The sequence below is a fragment of the Adiantum capillus-veneris genome, chromosome 14 (genome assembly GCF_014529385.1).
Source record: "Adiantum capillus-veneris isolate H3 chromosome 14, ASM1452938v2, whole genome shotgun sequence".
Taxonomy (NCBI): Eukaryota; Viridiplantae; Streptophyta; class Polypodiopsida; order Polypodiales; family Pteridaceae; genus Adiantum; species Adiantum capillus-veneris.
In genome coordinates, this window is record NC_140944.1 from 79,939,778 (window position 1) to 79,957,051 (window position 17,274).

The 17,274-nt window shown below is 42.2% G+C and overlaps 1 pseudogene; it reads left to right on the forward strand.

Annotated features, from left to right (window-relative positions):
* LOC147442655 (uncharacterized) overlaps nt 1-11,950 on the forward strand; it is a 36,586-nt pseudogene extending 24,636 nt beyond the window's left edge.
* Nucleotides 11,951-17,274: the final 5,324 nt, after the last annotated feature.

Genomic DNA, 17,274 nt, shown 5'->3' on the forward strand with positions numbered 1-17,274 from the left:
TCCATTATACAATGACGTATCGGCTTCACTTTTCATATCATCATAGATAAGCCTTTCTGAATCCATGATCGTCTCGATCATTTCATCAATCTCGGGCTCAAACATTGCCTCGTTGGGAATGTGCTCTGCATGATCATCCCCCGAGATGTCAGAGGGTACATCTTGTGGCCTCACATATGCTGCTTGACCAAAGCGCCTGCGAATACGTCTATTGGGTTGCAAGATTGCTGCTTGTTGGCCAGCGTCAGAGTCCGACGAGTTATAATTGGAAACAACTCGATCTATAATAGATGGATCGAACTCTCCAAATTTGCGAATGTGCTGAAAAGAAACACGTCTTGTCCGTCGCACAGCATGCTTGCATTGATTACAAGGACATAAGACCCTCGTTGAGAGATAGGTGTTTCGGTTGGACGGTCCCACATCCTCGTCGCTACTCATAATGAGGATAAAAAACTTATAACCTGGACAACAAATTTAATATTCTATTGGCATTCTTCGTCTTATCTCTCTCTCTCTCTCTCTCTCTCTCTCTCTCTCTCTCTCTCTCTCTCTCTCTCTTTACCTCACATTCTCTAGTCATGTCCAATCCCCGCACACCTCGGTCTAGAGGTGCACGGAGATCAGAACCACCGGGTTATAATCTCGTCTTTATTGGTCAATACCTATATTTGTGGGTACAAGAAATCTACACACCCACGTCTACATGATACTGCATGTAGTGGACAAAATCCCTTTGCCTCTTCTCTAGCTGTAGCACTTCACTTCATCTTAACATCTTTTCACAGTAGATCTTTTCACTGTTCATCTAACTCTAAACCCTAAACCGTAAGTAATTCTTGCGTGGACTCGATCTAACGTAAATAAGCGTAAATCTAAATAAACGTAAATCTAACTAAAAATAAAGCTAAATCTAATTTAACGTAAGTCTAATGACTAGAGGTTGTTTAGATGGTCATTGTGTCGGGGATGTAGTGACTCTTGCCGCCCTGAAGATCCACCTTCTTCCCTATCTTCTGAAGACATTTCACCAGTACTTTTGGATCGACGGAGAGCACCATGAGTGAAGGCAGCAATACCCTATATTCCATTGAGGGCTTTCTTCACCCGCTTCATGCAGGCATCGCAGTCTATGGAGACCCGCATCTAATCTAATATAACGTAAATCTAAATCTAGCTTAAATAAACGTAAATCTAGTTAAAAATAAACCTAAATCTAATTTAATGTAAGTCTACATATAACCTAATCTTTAACGTCTTTTAAGATAGTTTCCTACGACGTTATAACTCTCTTCTTCCTGTGTGTGTGCGCGTGTGTGGATGTGTGTGCCAATAAAAAGAGATAAATGGTATAACCTTTCTATCACCCATGCCAAGTATGATAGATTGATTATGCCATTTCCCTCTTGAATAATAGGTCTTCAGTTCAACTCCTCGTCGGCTAGATCTTTAGGTCTTTTAATTTTAATTAGTTTCCTACGACGCTCCCTTAGTTTCTCTTTCTTTCTCTCTCAATGTGTGTGCGTTTTTTTGGATCGTATGCATGTTTTCTTTCTCTTTTCCTCTCTCAATGTGTGCGTTTTTTGTTTATGCATGTTCTCTCTCTCTTTTCCTCTCTCAATGCGTGCGTTTTTTGTTTATGCATGCTCTCTCTCTCTTTTTCTCTCTCAATGTGTGTGTGCATTCTTTGTTTATGTATGTGTGTGCGTTTTTGTTTTTGTTTGTACTCTCTCTCTCTCTCTCTCTCTCTCAAAAACACTATATGTGTGTGTGTGAGAGAGAGAGAGAGGGAGAGAGAAAGAGGGGAAGGGAACATGAGAATGAGGAGAGGGAAGGAGCATACCTGGCTCTCCTTCCTCTCCTCGTGTGTGTGTGTGTGTGTGTGTGTGTGTGTGTGAGAGAGAGAAAGAGAGAGAGAGAGAGAGAGAGAGAGAGAGAGAGAGAGAGAGAGAGAGAGTGAGGGAGAGCGTTACCTGCTCTTTGCTTGAGGGCGCCGAAAAACTCAGATCTGAGATCTGAGTTTTTGGGCGCGCTCGGTTTTTTTTTTTACCCCAGCTGGCATCGCTATGAGCGTCGCTATAAGCGTCGCAAATTTATTTGTAAATTTGCGACGCTCATAGCGACGCTTATAGCGACGCTCATAGCGACGCCGGGAAATTTTTTTTTGAGCGTCGCTGTGTGAGCGTCGCTAATATGAAGAGCCTCTTGTAGTGTCTAAGGAAGTTTGAAGCAGTGAAACTATTTCATGTCCCCAGAGCAGAAAATCAGGAGGCAGATAGGAGCAATCAAATTGAAACTACCCCTCTTTCAAGGTAGTGATGCTATGCGTGATATCATTAACTTTCTAGATACAGGAGAATGTTCGGAAGGATACACCAAAGGCCAGGAACAGTGGCTAGTAAAGAAGGCTACCAGATATCGCCTTGTAAATGACCACTTGTATTGTAAGGGCAAGGATCAGATTCTCAGGCGAGTGCCAACCTCTAGTGAGATCATAGAGGTAATTTCAAGTTGCCATGATGGCGTCTGCGGTGGTCATTTTGCTCTAGATATCACCAGTAGGAAGATTCTACAAGTAGGATACTCTTGGCCTAGATTGAACAGGGATGTACACCATTGGTGTAAAACATGCAAGGCTTGTCAAGTGGCCAGTGATCGCACCCTAACCTATGAGCCAAAAACTCCTATCATTTCATATGGTCCATTTGAGAAATAGGGAATAGATGCAATCGGTCCTTTACCAAGGGTCCAATCAGGTAAACTGTACATCATAGTGGGTGTACACTACATGACTCGATGGGTAGAAGCAACAGCCACCACCTGCATTACAGCCCAAGAGGTAGCAAAGTTCATTTTTGAGCACATCTGCTGCCGTTTTGGCACTCCTCTAGAGATAATATCAGATAAGGGACCAGGTTTCAGAGGCGACCTGGTGGGAGAACTGATGAAAAATTTAGGCATCACACACCGACATTCCACACCATACTATCCACAGTGTAATGGCCTAGTAGAAAAGGTAAACGGAATGATTTGAAAAATCATCACAAAATAGGTGAACAATCACACAGGAGACTAGGGTAAACATCTAATGGCAGCTCTATGGGCCTACCGAACCACGTTCCGAACATCATTATGTTTCACCCCTTTCCATCTAGTTTATGGGAGGAGGCAATTCTACCCAGTGAGGTACAGATAGCCAGCTTACGAGTCTTGGCTAGCCAAATACAACACCCAATTATAAATCCAACTAGATAGGGAAAAAGCAATCAATCACTATGCAGCACAGACAAAATGACGCCGGCTCACCTTCAATCAAGGACTTAAAGAAAAGGGCCTGGAAAAAGGTATATTAGTATTGAGATATGACAACAAATTTGACACCAGGAAGGACAAGAAATTTCAACCCAGATGGGAAGGACCATTCATTGTCAAGAAACGCTATGACAATGGCAACTACAAGTTGATGGAAGCGGATGGGAAAATTCACAAGACCAGAGTCAATGGATGGAGGCTAAAAAGGTATTTTCTTAGTTATGACCCAGAGTTCATGATCGACATTCCAGAAGAGGGAGAACCCTCTAACTCCACAACTAGAGATGCCAAGGAAGGGCTAGAAGCATGAATGCCTCTAGCCAGATGGGAGGGCAAATGATGGTCAATTTTCGAAACCGTGACCGTGATAACCACACCCTAAGGAAGGGAAGGCTTATTACCGAAAGAGAAAGAAAAAAAAAAAAACTCTTTACCATTCACCAATACCTTCCCCCCCCAAACCCCCTAAGGTAACCACTAGCGGGGCGCCGTCAGTTTGGCCACACCCTCCATTATCACCAAAGACGAGCTCTCTCTCCTACTGCTTGGCTTCGCCAAATATTTCCTCTCTCTCCTGCTCCACTACTGCATCACATGGACCGGTGGGCGCCTGAGACTCCTAAGCCTCTATCCACACCCCGTCGGCGGGCTGCCACAGATATGATATACTCTCTCTCCCCCTCTTTCAAAGATTCTCATTCTCTCTCTACTTGTCCACACCCCAACTCTGGCGGGATGTTACATCATATTCCCCCCCCCCCCCTCTGTTTCTTCCCCAAACCTGGCGGACCATCTCTTTTCCCCCCCCTACCTTCACCTAGCCCCTAATCTAGCTCTCTCTCACCCTCTCTTAGAAGCGGTCCCGTACACCTTTAAAAAAATCTCTCTCTACCTCACCCCCACCTCTCTCTCTCTCTCTCTCTCTCTCTCTCTCTCTCTCTCTCTCTCTCTCTCTCTCTCTCTCTCTCTCTCTCTCTCTCTCTCTCTCTCTATCCTCTAAACTCCCACCCCTATCCTCTCACCCCTCCCCTCACAATCTCATGCTCCCCCTCTCTCTCCCTCTTTTTCCTTGGTGGGAACCACCGCTAGGCCACTAAGCACCTCTCTCTCTCTCTCTCTCTCTCTCTCTCTCTCTCTCTCTCTCTCTCTCTCTCTCTCTCTCTCTCTCTCTCTCTCGTTGACTACATTCCCCCCTCCCCTTGCCTCACCCTCCGTCGGCTACGGGCCTCCGGGCCTCGCGCTCGCCCACACCTGCCTCGCGCGCTCTCGGCCATACGTAGCCTCACATCACCCCCGTATCCCCTCTCCCCCTCCCTCACCACCTCACCCAACCCTTACCCCCTCTCTCGCGCTCTCTACACCAATCCGATGCGCCGCCGTAAAGCAACACACACACACATACACACCACACACACACACACACACACACGCTGCGCACCGACCCCCTCTCTCACTCCATCTTCACCCCCCCGCCTCTGCGTCCCAACCGGGAAAAAAAAACTAAATATATAAGTATATATTTATATACATAAACCCCCGGTTCCCACGCATGCTCACTCACACACCTATACATATACACATACTCACAAACACACACGCATACTTATACATGCCTATACACATACACACACACACACCCATATACGCACACTCACAGCATAAAAGAAGAAGTAAAGCCAAACGACATCGACAAAGAAAGAAGGCGGCTGAATCACACGACACCGACAACAAAAAACAAAGGCGTTGAAGGCATGCCCGGCCGACCCCGAAAAGACGTACACGCTACACCGACGCACCGGCAAGCCACCATTCGCCGGTATCACGCAACCACGACACCATTTTCAGTAAACCGTAGGTTATCATCATCATTTTTCAGTTTTCACCCAAGCCTTGTAAAATTCCGAATTTGTAAATTCCCTCTCTCTAGGTGATGGTCACAAAGGCTCCCAAGACAAAGCAAGGGTCAACCACACCGGGCCCACCGCTTTGCTTTGTCTCCCCGATTAGCTTACCCTAATCAAACCGGGATTACCCTAATCCAAGCAGCCAACACCTATAAAAGGGCACTAAGAGGTCACTATCGGGGGGGGGGGCAGTTCATGAGAGGTTAGCACTTGGTAGAGTTTTAGTGGGAGGAATTCACACTATTGGCATCACGGGGAGAGGACTTGTGTGATGTTTTTTTTTGGGAATTACACCATGTGAAGGGAGCTACGTCCACCTCTCGACTCCAATAGCCGATGCACACACACATACACATTCTTGGCAGCGAGTTTCAATATCATTGAGTCGTCTTTAGAGAACGCACCAAGTAGATCACCATCTCTTCTCCCTATCTCTCTATCACCACGGTGTGTCAGCTCACTGGAAGGAAGGTCATTGTAAATACTACAAGAAAATAATTCTCCCTAAAACCCCCGAGGGTTTTCATCAATTGTCAATGCTTTGTGTGTGTGTGTGTGTGTGTGTGTGTGTATGTGTGTGTGTGTGTGTGTGTGTGTGTGTGTGTGTGTTTGTGGTGTTCATATCACCGTGGTCTTCGTCCTACGCGCTCAAAGCTAGGTGGTGCCCCTTGTTCGCTATACCGTAACCGGCTCGAGGCGTGCCATTGACCCTCGGTGTTTTAGAGGCCGTCGGTGTTCGTGTCTCGCTTTGCTCCCGTCATCATGATATACGAAGGAAGGTAGAAAGGCCCGCCACAATCTGGATGATAACACGTTAGCATTTCCAGTGGAGACGGTGTACGCAACAACTTGCATGCTTGCAGAGAATTGTGCTCCACATCCCTCCTTTCCCACCATCAAGGTTGGCCGGCAACTAGCAGCTCATGTGTCACCCCACTACTGTAGCTCTATCCTTGTAACTCGACTCTAGCTCTCTAGACATGCATGATTCTTAGCCAAAGCCATTGGCTGGCACAACCGAACAACAAGGGCTAAGCTAAGATCTTTTTCATATATTCAGAGAGATTTACAAGCATCAACCTATAGTGTACAAGTTGCCTTATCATTTCAACATTGCCAATAGAGGAAAGGGGGGGGGGGGGGGGGGGGGGGGGGGGGGGATTACTTAAACTTAAGATAATCCCAAGTGGCTACGACTACATGGAAAACTGAGGGTGAGACACATAGCACGAGAACGCCGTGGGGGAGACCCCTCTGGAGTACACACACCTACTGTATCACTTGTATCCTCAAACTCCTTGCTCTATTTCTCTCGCAAATTAATAGTAAGACTTCAACACCCACCTTTCCATCTCTTAACATATGAGCTCACGTAATCCGCCTCCGGTGGGTCTCATTCGCTCTTACCAAGGGGTCATTCCTATACAGTTTACAAGCGCACTAACATGAGTATGTGTGTACGTACCTAAGTGTGTGTGTGTGTGTGTGTGTGTGTGTGTGCAATCTATGTGTGTACGTACCTAAGTGTGTGTGTGTGTGTATGCGCGCGCTATATATGTGTGTGTGTTGAGTGGATTTCACTTGCTTTTACTAATGGACCAATGTTATACGTATTTTAAAGCTCAAACATGTGAGTATGTGTGTACGTACCTAAGTGTATATATAAATATACGTGTGTTTGTGCACATGTATGTGTCTATCCTTATATATCTCCCCATGACACACACCATATTCTTTCTATCTCTCCCATGGTGGCATCCCACACCACACCTCTGTGTGTGTGTGCGCCATCACCTCTCTCTCTCTCTCTCTCTCAATGGCACACACACACACACACACACACACACAGAGAGAGAGAGAGAGAGAGAGAGAGAGAGAGAGAGAGAGACACTATGGAAGATCAAAGTAATGAAAGCTCTTTGCTATCTTTTAGAGTGGTGGCATGTATGAGGGAGAGTTACATTTGAGCCACCTGAACCCCCCCCCCCCCCCCCCCTTCTCTCTCTCTCTCTCTCTCTCATTTTAATGTGGACATAGTAAATCAAGAGTATACCAAGTTTAGCTTGCAAAAAATAGAACTCAATAAAGTCAACTTCAAGTACCTCATGTACTCTACAAAACCATTTTCAATAAATCTCGTTTTGCTATATGAACAACTTCAAAGTCTTCACCGATGGGAACAACATCATTAGCATGTAAAGGCCCCCTCCAAAACCATGGATCTATAGCACAATTGTGTAACTCATGTGAACTTTTTATGAAAAAGTTAATTATCATAGATAAAATAGTTAATTATTATAGAAAAATGTTGGTGGCTCTGTGTGCATCTAGGTCACGTATCTCTAACCAAGACAAGATAAATAAAATCAGATATTCAAGCTCTCTTAAAAACGAAGTTATATTCTTCAAAATGATAAAGTGACATGCTATTACCTGGTAAAACTCATGAATATTTCAAAATCAATATAGTATTTACCAACAACCAATCTCATTTAATGAAAATCTCTCTGTGTGTGTGTGTGTGTGCAATGATTTTTTGTATCTATTTGGGGTAGATAATGATTTTTTTAATTTATTGATGGTCCTAGTGTTTTTCTAGCCTTGAAAAATCTCTGTGTGTGTGCGCGCGCATGTGCACGAGTGCTTGTACACACAATCAAAGAATATTAACATTAGAAATTACATCGTTTTTTGCCGAGATTGCATTCAACACATTTATAAGAGTTTCAATGTTATAAAATCCCCCCCCTCTCTTGGTTGAGTGTTTGAATATAACAATCGCTCTAGACCAAAGAGTGTTAGTGAGTTTCGGCGAAAGGGTAGTCCTTTTTGGGACATTTACCCTACTACCACCCCCTCCCCCCTCCTCTCACTCTCAATGATGATTTGGCGAAGGTCTCTTGAAACTATATTTCCCTACACCAACTCCTCTCTCTCTCTCTCTCTCTCTCATCCCCCATATGATATGTTCTATAAAAACCATCTTTGACCAATCAATAGTGTATTCAATATATAATGCGTGTGATCGATTGTGAGAAAAGTTCCTCTCCTTCAAACTACAAATTCCAACACCAATGTGTGTGTATGGGTGTCTGGTGGATTTCACTTGCTTTTACTAATGGGCCAATCCTATACATATTTTCAAGCTCAAACATGTGAGTATGTGTGAACGTACCTAAGTGTGTCTATAAATATATGTGTGTGTGTGCACGTGTGTGTCTATCTTTATATATCTCCCCAATACACATCACATTGTTTCTATCTTTCCCTTGTTGGCATACCTCACCACACCATCACCTCTCTGTCTCTGTGTCATTGTGTGTGTGTGTGTGTGTGTGTGTGTGTGTGAGAGAGAGAGAGAGAGAGAGAGAGAGAGACCATGGAAGGTCAAAGTAATAAAAGCTCGTTGATATCGTTTAGAGTGGTGGTGTGTATGAGTGAGAGTTACGTTTGATCCATCCGACACCCTCTCTCTCTCTCTCTCTCTCTCTCTCTCTCTCTCTAGCATGGTCATGGTAAATCAAGAGTATACCAAGTTTCACTTTCAAAAAATAGAACTCAATGAAGTCAATTTCAAGTAATTCATGTACTCTACAACAAATTGCACTATAAAATCATCATCAACCTAATTGAACCATAATTAATAGTTTTTTTCTCAAACCATAATTAAAATCAAGCAAGGACTTTGTCTCTAGAGAGCGAGTGAGAGAAGAGTACATTCTATGATGTGTGTCAAGCTACATAAATTTCAACACTCAATGTATGTCAAGGTACATAAATGACCATCACAATCAATAAAATAAGGTCGTAGAAGCATCACTTGGTGTCTGCACTATCCAAAATTGAATGTGATTCACACTTCACCCAAGGCATCGAGTAGGGTGACCAACACATACATCTCTATCCTCCAACTGAAACAACTGAAGGACAATTGTCACCATATAAATATCTTGTATCAAGTGGGAGTGAGTGAGGTTGAGTTTTACGACATGAATATATCAATGCTTGATAGGCAACAAACCCAGATCCCCTTTGGAATCAACAAACCCAAATACACCTGAGAGATCAAGGATGTAGTTGATGAAAGCCGAGATTCCCTATGCATGTGACACCTTCACAATGTCCTTCCACCTCTCTTTGCCTACCAAGAAGGTGATGATCGGCATGGAAATGAATGCCAATGAGGAAACTACACATGTTGCCCAATTGGCACTGGTTGTATTGATGCAAAGGGCTTTATCATGGTGGTATGTGTATGTAATCATGATGGTGCATGTATATATTTTGAAAGGGGAGAGAGAGAGAGAGAGAGAGAGAGAGAGTAGTGAGATGATGCTTCTATGCAACAAATCAAAGACGTAAAACATGGTTCACTTTTTCTCTCGACTAATGTAGACATGAAAGTGGAGGTTAGCACGTGCATGGTCATAGTGTGCCATGTCATCAGACGATGCTTATGCGGCAGAAGTGAAGGCACACTGAGATAGAGGCAAGTGTCTCATCATGAGGGGGGTGGAGCACATGGAACATATTGTGGCGGCGGGATGGGCAAATAAGGGCCGTCTCTCTTGACCCACCGCATTCAAAAAAGATTGCACTAAATTGTAAATTTTATCGTCTTCAAACTAAAAGAAAAATTCAATGGTAAATTTAAAATGTGTATGCAAAAAAGAAATTGCATTAAAGCTAGGTATGTGATTAAAACTTTTAGTATTTTTTAGCACGAAAATTGCAACAAAACTGATGGATGGCAGGTGTCTCAGCGTGGGGGGGTGGAGCATGTGGCAAATATTGTGGCGGTGGTAGGATGGGCAGATAAGGACCATCTCTCTCGTCAAGCACTATTTAGAAAATATTTCACTAAATTGTAGACTTTATCATCTTCAAATTTAAAATCGTTTATGTGGAAAAGGGAATTGCACTAAACGTAGGTATATGATCAAAACTTTTAGTATTTCTGAGCACAAAAACTGCAGCAAAACTAGTGGATTAGTTGAAAGTCCATAATTGAGTCATTATGCAGGCGTAGTTGTAACTTGTGACCAATGTGCTTAGGAAAAAATCGGGGTCAAGTGTATTTTAGCCAACTGAAATTGTAAAATCTCGATTAGATCTTGAGCTTGCCTTTAAGAAAATCGAGAGAATTTCAAGTTTCCCCTTATTTTCAACGGTTAGGGAAAATGTATTTTTCTAGAACTGCTTGTGACTTTGATGAACCCAGATTGTGGGTATAACATACAAATTGCAACAAAACTGATGGATGGTAGGTGTCTCAGCGTGAGGGAGGGTGGAGCACGTGGCAAATATTGTGGTGTCAGTAGGATGGGCAAATAAGGAATGTCTCTCTCGTTAAGCCGTATTTAGAAAAGATTGCACTAAATTGTAGACTTTATCGTTTTCAAATTTAAAAATGTCTATGTGGGAAGGGAAATTGCACTAAGCCTAGGTATATGATCAAAACTTTTAAGTATTTTTGAGCACAAAAATTGCAACAAAACTGTTGGATTAGTTGAAAAGTCCATAATTGAGTCGTTAGACAGGCCTTGTTGTAACTTGTGACCAGTGTACTTAGGAAAAAATGGGGGTCAAGTGCATTTTAATGGACTGAAATTGTAACATCCCGGTTACATCTTGAGCTTGCCTTTCAAAAAACCAAGAGAATTTCAAGTTTTCCCTTATTTTCACCGATTACGGAAAATGTATTTTTCTAGCATTGCTTGTGATTTTGACGATTCGAGCTTGTGGGTATAAAAACCCCAATCCGATTTCTCAACTCATCGTTAAACAGGTTCATTGTTATAGAGGTTATTGTGATCTCACAAACTCTCTGTAGGTGTTTACTCCCAAGGAGCTCCTCCCCTTGCGCTCTTGAGCAGCCCGCTCCTCCATGCAGTTCACGGCCCCTTAACTACAACGCTCTCTCCCTTCTTAGCCCTTTGAGTGTTCGAGAAATGTGTGTCTCAGTGTTCGAGAAAAGGAGAAATTTCGCTCCAAAACAGAGAAATATAGTGTAAACTCTCGAAAACTGCCGATTGAGGGCACCGGCCTTCTGTAGCAAGGAAGCTCGCCTCCCAACCCCCGAGGCCTTGCGCCTCTATCTTATGCACCTGGCACCTCTCGTCCCTGCTCCTTGCATGATGCCAGAGCCCCTTTTAAAAATTTTCTCTTGCTGCTCTCTATTGCTTGTGGACTAGCCTAGCTACACCACTCCAAGGCCACACTCTCTTCTCCACCCCGGCACTCCTTTTATCTGCAGCGCTCCTTCTCCCTCCTTGTCAAGGCCTCCCGTCATGGCCCCCTTCTCCCCTGTAGCTAGCCAGGTTGTTCACGGCCCCTTCTTTTTACACAACTGGCCGCATCTCTATCTAGTTGACGATCTTGAAAGGTTACCTTTAAGAGTGGTGTGCAAGGTCTTTTCTTTGAGCAAGTAAGCACAACAATGGCGGGTGGTATTTTGATAAGTGATATGTCTAACAATGTAAAGGCAATCCTGCTGCAAGCTGAGAGCTTCTCTGAGGAACACGATGAGGATGCCATTGCTGCACAAAACAATGGATGCACACAAGAAGAAGAGTGGGACTCAGTAAACAATGGGTATAAATGGGACCAGTGTAAATGGAATGGTAGTGCATGCAGAGAACGCAAAGGGCAACATGCGACATCAAGAGGCTTTTGCATTGAAACAGTCAAAGGCTAGAAATCTGTTTTTCCAATTCAAAAAGGATGCTTCATAGGCTGTTATCTGTTAAACATGGCTCATCTGCTATGGCAGCAATGACTCAGACATATCCAAAGCTCTTGAAGCTTTGTGAGTAGTGTTTCTTCCAAAGTAGAAGTGGAAAACACAACAGCAATATCAACAATAATAAGCATCATAAAGGAGAAGACGTCATTCTATATATCTCGAAGCATATAACTAGCATAGAGCCTCACTATATGCAATAAACATACGTCTCTAGGAGCCCAGTTTCAAAGAGAGAGAAAAGGGGAAGGTGGGGGGGTTAAATACCTGGCAATTTGGCAAACTGTATGTCAATAGGCAACTTGACTCAATAGGAGCTCGTACGGGTCCCGCGAGCTCTAGTTTGATCAACAGCTTGCCAGCATCAATGCATAAGTTACCGCATAAGTATTTGATCAATCACTTGAGGCTTATCTAGAAGATGCATAGGGTTTTTAATGTAGCTTTTCCTCCCTACTCTCTTTCGACGAGCATCCTTCTTGTTGGGTGAAACGCAAGTCTCCTCTCTCCAAAATGTGTTGACCAATTCCTTAATTTCATATGTGATAAGGCTATGACGGTGTCTCTTGTGACATGCAGCCAATGAAAACAATTGACCATCCACACTAGGTTATGCCCACCGTAATTTTTCCTTGAACAAGGTGCGACGGCCAACTTTTACGACCCAAGAGAATTTTTGCTTACCATCATATTACAACACACCTCCATTTCGAGCATTGAAGCTAGTGGCAATAATGTTGTATGCTGGTTCTCCATATTTGTAGGCTTTTGTTGAAGTGGGGGAGAGAGATCAGCTTTGACAACTCAATAATGACGCAAGGAACAAATGCGCATGAACGCGTGCACGCACGAGAGAGAGAGAGAGAGAGAGAGAGAGAGAGAGAGAGAGAGAGAGAGAGAGAGGAGAGAGAGAGAGAGAGTCTACACTGCATATATATATATATATATATATATATATATATATATATATATATATATATATATATATATATATATATATATATATATATATATATATATATATATATGTTGAGATGTAGAGAGAAAGAGAGAGAGACGAGACAAGAGACACACCATATACGCTCCCAAAGACTGATTCATATTGAGGACAAGATACAAATATATAGGTGAGACCAAGTTCAGTAGAGTGAGCCATATATAGCTCCAACACCCCCACTCAAACAAAGGTCTCTAGCTTTGGATGAAAAAACCCTTGGGGAGTTCAAGGGAAAAACCCACGCCCCTATACAATGTGAAATATGAACCAGCGATGATGATGTGAAAGTGAATTGTGCATCTATGTACAAATATTCAAGTGACTTAGATATCACAAGGTGCAAATGTGGAGTGTGCATAGTACATGGTACCTAAAAGATTACAATGTCATATGTACAAAGTTATTACAATAGGAAAGAAGCTAATCTAGAAAGAGTGAGATCGAAGCAACTCCAAGCTCCGAGCGCAAGAGGATGAAACGTGACTCATTGAGGCCTTTGGGCAAAATGTCTGCAATCATCTGGTCACTTGGACAGTGTTCAACCATAATGGTTCCTTTGCGTACTTCATACATGACATAATGATAATGGACAGCAATGTGCTTTGGCTTATTATGTTGAACATAGTCTTTTGCAAGACTAATAGCACTTTGGTTGTCACACCGCAAGGGTGTGCTAGAAAGAGGAGAGTGACCAATATCAACCAGCATTTGTCAAATCCAAATCAACTCACGAGCTGCAAGTGATGCCGCAACATATTCTGACTCAGTCGTAGAAACTGCAACACAACGTTGTTTCTTGCTGGTCCAAGAAACAAAACAACCATTTATAAAGAATCAATTTCCACTAGTAGATCGCATAGATAAATGTGAGCTTGTCCAGTTTGCATCTGTGTAACCCAAAAGAGAAAGAGATTGCATAGAATCCGATGTGAGTTGTCGTCGATAGACTAAACCAAAATCTGTAGTGCCTTTCAAGTATTTCAATACACACTTTGCAGTAGACCAATGCTTAAGAGAAGGACATGCAAGATGTTGTCCAAGATAATTAGCAGCAAACAAAATATCAGGACGAGTGTTCATGCCAACAAACTGAAGACATCCAATCAAGTTAGCATAACGTTGATTTGTGGCAAGTTGACGGCCATTGTCAGAAGTATTCTTCGTAGAGCTCGCAAGACAAGGTGTGTTGGCTGAATGTGCAGATTCCATACCAAATTTTTGAATAGTATCTGCAATAAACTTTGAATGTCAAAGGAATAAAATACCTTTTGTACGGTTCCGTTGGATTTGAATGCCAAGACAAGAGTGAATCTCTCCAAGATCCACCATATCGAATGTAGAAGACAATAACTTTTTCACTTGCTGAAGAAATCCCAAATCATTGGAAACAAGGATGGTATCATCCACATAAAGAGCAAGAATCACAAAACTGCTACCTTGGCGTTTTATGTATAAGTTGGGGTCTGACGAGCAAGAGATGAATCCTTTAGAGGTGAGAAAAAGATCAAATTTTGTATACCAGGCTCGCGAAGCTTGTTTGAGACCATATAGTGCCTTATGGAGTTGAGCAACAAGGTCTTCTTTACCTAGAATAACAAATCCTTCTGGTTGTTCCATATAAATTTCCTCTTCCAAGTCACCATTAAGAAAAGCAGTTCGTACATCCATTTGATGAGCTTCTAAATCAAATTGAATAGCAAATGCCAATAAAACTCGAACACTGGTAATGCGAACAACTGGTGAAAAAGTCTCTTGATAATCAACACCAGCTACTTGGGAGTAACCTTTTGCAACTAAACGCGCCTTGAACTTGTCAAAAGATCCATATGCTTTTACTTTTGTCTTATACACCCACTTACATTTAATAGCTGTACGACCAAGAGGTAATTCAGTTAGAATCCATGTACCTTTAGAGATAAGAGAATCGTACTCTGCTTCCATAGCCTCTTGCCATTGATCCTTTTGTGGTGAAGAGATAGCTTCATCATAAGTAACGGGATCTTCAGAAGTAGAAAAAGCATTATCAGCAATATCGTCATCATAAACATGACATAAGCCATGTTCAAAATCAATAGGCAGATCAACAAAAATATCAATATCATCATTGAAAACATTTGGAATGGATGGTTGTGAAGAGGAAAGTTGCTCTTTAGGAAGAGTTTCATCTTCTGAAAGAAATGGAAAAGCCTAAAGCAATGATTTAGTATCATCAGAATCATCCATGGACCATGAGCCTCCCATAAGCTGTTCGTTAAAAGTAGCATCACGATTCACAATTACTTTCTTGGAGGAAGGGTCATAGAATTTGTAGCCTTTGGAAGTGTCAGAATATCCAATAAAAATAACTTTAAGACCAGGAGCATCAAGCTTTGTTCGTGTTTCTTTGGGAACATGAATATAAGCAATACATCCAAAGGTTCGAAAATGAGATACAGAAGGAATGTCACCTGTCCATGCTGTGATGGGTATCTTACCAGAGGGTGTAGTAGTAGGAAGATGATTCTGAATAAATGCTGCTGTCAAAGTAGCTTCAGCCCAGAAAACACGAGATAAGCCAGAATGAATCAGCATACATCTTACAGCATTGAGAATAGTGCGATTCTTTCGTTGAGCAACACCATCCTGTTGACGCGAATATGGAATAGTGTGTTCATGATGAATTCCACTGTCAGCACAGTTACTCAGAAACTCTCGAGAAACATATTCGCCTCCATTGTCACTACGAAGCTTCTTAAGGCGACGACCAGTTTGAAGTTCTGCAGCCTTGTGGAATTGTTTGAAAACAGATAAGGCTTTAGATTTTTGTCTAAGTAGAAATACAGTCGTATACCTTGAGAAATCATCAATGAAAGCAATGAAGTAGAAATATTGTGATCTCGAAGAAGGTAGAGGTCCACATATATCCGTATGAACAAGATCCAATATGTCATGAGAATGATTTGTATTTGAAAGAGGAAAGGGTTTACGATTGTGTTTCCCAAGAGCACAAAATTCACAAATTCCCATATGGGGATGGGCTTTAAGATCCTTGCCATGAACAAGATCACGACGTTGAAGATCAAGGAGTTTTGAGAAAGCAGCATGAACAAAACGGTGATGCCATAATTTGCAATCATGATCACCTAGAGTAGTGACAATATTTGCTACAGCATCGTTGAGAGAGAGTTCAAACAAATTACCGTTTTGAGGAGCAGTGGCTATAGTCTGTCCATCTTTCTCAATTCGGCATTTGGTATGATCAAATCCAACAAACAGACCAAGATCAACAAGTCTAGCAACTGAAAGAAGATTATGCTGAAGATCTGATACATGTAATACTCCTCGCAAAATTCGAGTGGAAGAAGATAAGGTACCAAGATATAAGTCTCCAATACCCTTTACTTGACAAGCAGTATCATCATGAAGATAAACAACACGTTGAACTGGCAGTGGATGATAGTTATGGAGCCACTTAGACTATTATGTCATATTTCCTGTAGCACCAGAATCGACAATAAAAAGTGATCCATCACGTACATGAAGTATTCTTTCTGGAGCAACTGAACATAGGACGCAGCTTGTTTCTGGTACAATGTTGTTTCGATGTTCAGTAGCATATGCTCTTTTCCGATCTGTGTCGAATCGACGCTTATAGAACATATGAGTGGGATGAGCATATCGTCCACAATATTCACAAGAAGAAGAAGAAGTGTCTCTAGATAAACATGGTTGTTTTGTGGTAATATTGTGTTCTTGATCATATTGACGTGCCCAACAATCATCTTCAGTATGGCCATTTCTGTTGCAGTAAGAACATTGCTTATTAGGAAATTTGAGACGAGAGAAAATATTACCACGACGGCCACCTCTGCGGTTTTCTCGTTGAAATGGATGCCTTCGAGCATAAAAAGCACGTTCCATCTGTTGTGACTCGGTCTCCTCTTGTGAAATCATAGCTGTATCGTGACCAGCATTCTGACGTTCTTGAGGTTCAGAGTATTCAATTAAAGACATGCAAGCTTGGTCGAAATCAAGACCATCTTTATTAGAGAGAATACTAACAATGTTATCATAAGAAGAGTCCTTCACAGTATCAAGGAGAAGTGTAATCAGTTGCTTTTGTGGAACAGGATCACCGACAGCAGTAAGTTGATTAATAATAGATTTGAAAGATTCAATATGTCCCGTCATGGCAGTACCAATTTCATATTGTAACTTGTTAAGCAACCCTCTCAAATAAAGTATTTCTGTAACAGATTTCTTCTGAAAGTTTTCAATAAGGTACTTTCATACGTCGTGGGAAGTAGGCAGTTCATACATATCAAGCAAAAGGGAATCAG